The sequence below is a fragment of the Oryctolagus cuniculus genome, chromosome 21 (genome assembly GCF_051225735.1).
Source record: "Oryctolagus cuniculus isolate XC-2025 breed Fujian yellow rabbit chromosome 21, ASM5122573v1, whole genome shotgun sequence".
Classification (NCBI taxonomy): domain Eukaryota; kingdom Metazoa; phylum Chordata; class Mammalia; order Lagomorpha; family Leporidae; genus Oryctolagus; species Oryctolagus cuniculus.
Genome location: NC_142887.1, coordinates 40,683,678 through 40,687,318, shown reverse-complemented (window position 1 = coordinate 40,687,318; position 3,641 = coordinate 40,683,678). Strand labels below are relative to the sequence as shown.

The following is a 3,641-nucleotide window of genomic DNA, read 5'->3' as shown; positions in this document are numbered from 1 at the left end:
AAGCCCAGAGAAGTAAAGTGAATTGTTCAAGGTCACATAGGTAAGTTGTGGCAGGGATAATTCTGTATTAGCATTAGGTATCCTGATACATAGGCCACTGTTCTGTCAATTTTGTACTCCTTCTGGAGTTAAAGATTCTAAGTTGTGGAAAATTGAATTTGGAAATTTAGTGGTTGCTATGTTGTTATGGTGAGAAATTTCTGTGTATAGCTATGAGTTGCTTAAATTTTATTCAATATATTTTTCTAGTATGTTTGCTATTTATTTGAAATGTATAACAAGTAGCTTCATCTATTTGCCAAAAGAATTTTTAAAGATTTATTTATATTATTTGAAAGTCAGAATTACACAGAGAGAGAAGGACAGGCAGAGAGAGTGGTCTTCCATTCACTGGTTCACTCCACAGTTGGCCTCCATGGCTGGAGCTGTGCTGACTGGAAGGCAGGAGCCAGGAGCCTCTTCCTGGTCTCCTATGCAGGTGCAGGGGCCCAAGGACTTGCACCATTTTATAGTGTTTCCCAGGCCATAGCAGAGAGCTGGATAGGAAGTGGAGCAGCCAGGTCTTGAACTGATGCCCCTATGGAATACCAGCACTGCAGGTGGCAGCCTCACCCACTATGCCACAGTGCCAGCCCTTGCCAAAAGAATTTATAGAAGCTATTCCATATATACACTTAACAATTATTTAGTTACTTGACATGAACTATCCCTGCATATTTGAAAATTTTGAATGGTATCACTTGGGTTTTAAGAATGTTATATTTTAGGTCTCTTAATATTTTTAGTGATGATGTTTTAAAGGCCCTTTCTGTTTTATGAAAAATGATAAGGATTTTGTTTTACAATGGCCATAGTATTACTACTTAAAGCAATAGATTAAATAAAACTTTTAAACAAAGTCATTTAATACTGAATTCTAACACACTGGTATATTTTAAAGTGAGAAGCCGGATTTCTTTCAGATATTCTAAAGAAGAATGATAATCAAAATTGAAGACATCTACAGTTTTTAATCACTTGTTTTAAATATTGGTCATAATGGTCCAATTTTGAGTTTAATTTTAATTAGCTTTTAAATGATTCAATATGTTTTATAGAAAAAATTCGGAGAACATAATTATATACTCAACCTCCCTCCCTTCTTTTTCCTTCTTTGTCATTTTTTTTAGCTTATGAAATGACATTTTCAGTTTACATTACATTAAAAAGGGTTCTTGAATCAAGGGACAAGTTTAACAGGCAAAAAGCAAAAAGATCGTAATTTAGAGGGAATATAGACAATGGCTCTAAACAATATTTGAATATCACATCTAAACAATATTTGAATAAATTGATAAATATTTTAATTTCTCCTACTAAAATGCTCAAAGTCTTTAATTATTTATCAAATATTAGTGCAAAATTATGGATTTAAATGATCCCAAAAAGTGATGAATTTTTGTGTAATAAAGTCCAATTTTTGTCAAGGCTTTTTGACAGTCTCACAGAAAACTTATGTTTGTGAATGGGAAGAATAATACCAAAATATCCATACTACCAAAAGCAATTTGCAAATTCAATGTAATCCCAATCAACATACCAACGATGTTCTCAGAGCTAGAAAAAATGATGCTAAAATTCACATAGAAACATGAGAGATGCTTAACATCTAAAGCAATATTATAAAGCAAAAAAAAGCTGGAGACATCACACCATATTTTAAGACATATTACAGGGGTCAGCACTATGACAAAGCAGGTAAAGTCACCGTCTGCAGTGCCGGCATCTCATATGGGTGCCAGTATGTTTCCCAGCTGCTCCACTTCTTATACCCCTCTCTGGTATAGCCTGAGAAAAAAGTAGAAAATGGCCAAAGTCTTTGGGCCCCTGCACCTGCATAGAGACCTGGAAGAAGCTCCTGACACTTGGATTCAGATCAACAGAGCTCCGGCCATTGTGGCCATTTGGGGAGTAAACCAGTGGATGGAAGACCTCTCTCTCTCTCTGCCTCTACCTCTCTGTAACTCTGCCTTTCAAATAAATATACTGCAAAAAAAAAAAAAAGAAGAAGTGTTAGCACTGATATAATAACAGACACATAGTTCAATGGAAAAGACTTGGTAGCATAGAAATAAACCCAAATTTCTACCAGCAACTCATATTTAACAAAGGAACTAAAATGAACTGGAGAAAGAAGAATCTCTTTCACAAGTGGTGCAGAGGAACTTGATTATCCATATGTAGAAGCCTGAAAAGAGACTCCAACATCTCTTACACTATGTGAAAGTGAACTCACAGTGAATTAAAATGTAATCATAAGACCCAAACCCAAGTAAACATAGGGAAACTCTAAATATTGTCAACACACAATAGCTTTTGGGTAAGATTCCAATAGCAATAGTCACAAAAATAAAAACAGAGACATTTGAGTATATCCAACTAAGATACTTCTTCACAACAAAGTAAACATCAGAGTGTAGATACAATGAACAGATGGCAGGAAAAATTAAAACTCTGAATGTTTACAGATTTCCAGAACATTTACATGAATTGGAAAAACTCCAAAAAATACAGTGAAGAAACAGGCAAGGATCTGAATAGACATTTCTCAGAAGAAATGTACATGGTCAAAACATGTGAATATGCCCGATGTCACTAGCCATTATGTAAATATAAATCAGAACACCATATCAGTCTCCAACACCTGTGGGAGAATACAACACTCAGGTGTTTGTGTGTGCAGCAAGTGGGTTTAGAGGACCCTGTTCACCTCTGGAGAGCAGAGCCTACAGGGAGGTAAAGAAACCTTACTGCGCAGGGGCATGCTAATCTTCTCTGTATCATTCCAATTTTAGTATATGTGCTGCCGAAGCGAGCACATGTGCTGCCGAAGCGAGAAAGAGATGAAAAGAATTTATCTCAGCTAGCCACTAATATTCAAGAAACAAGATCTTCAGGAAAGCCAACTCAACTGACATTTTCATGTCATTGTTAAATAAAGGAAAAATTATCTAGGTTCAGCAATACGTAGTTTATAAGAGAAAGACTACAGAGTAATTTCCTTGGCATAGAAATAACTTTTTTTTTTTTTTTTTTTTTTTTTTTTTTTTTTTTTTTTTTTTTTTTATCCATGAGGGCTTGCTATCACCACCACACACCCACATCCCATATACAAATGCCTGGCTTGAGTGGTAGCTTCTCTGCTTTGAGGCAAGTTTCTGCTAGTGTGCACCCTGGGAGGAGACGGAGGATGGCAGAAGTGCTTGGGTCCCTGCACCCAAATGGGACATCCAGAATGAATTCCCAGTTCCTGGTTTTGGCTTGGTCAAGCTTTGGCTATTGCAAGTGTCTGGGGAGTGAAGCAGTGGTTCCCTCTTCCTGTCACTCTGCCTTTCAAATCAATAACTGTTGTTGGTAATGACTAATAATGATATTCACTGATTGTCAAATTTTGAATCTATTAATTATAGACAATTTCTCTTTGTATTTTTAAACTTTCATAATGTTCTGTAGCCAATTTCATCACTAGAAATAAAAACTTTTCCTCAAAAAAAAAAAAAAGAAACCTTACTGCTTTCCTAATGTGCTTATTAAGTTCTTGACCAGCGCCTGTTAGTCTTGCCACAAACTTTCTAGTCTTACTACTTTCCTTCTTCTTCTTC

The 3,641-nt window shown here is 35.9% G+C and overlaps 1 pseudogene; it reads right to left on the bottom strand.

Moving 5' to 3' along the window:
• Positions 1 to 2,790: 2,790 nt before the first annotated feature.
• On the bottom strand, positions 2,791 to 2,858 carry LOC149119952 (U6 spliceosomal RNA; annotated as a pseudogene).
• Between the last annotated feature and the right edge of the window lie 783 nt (positions 2,859 to 3,641).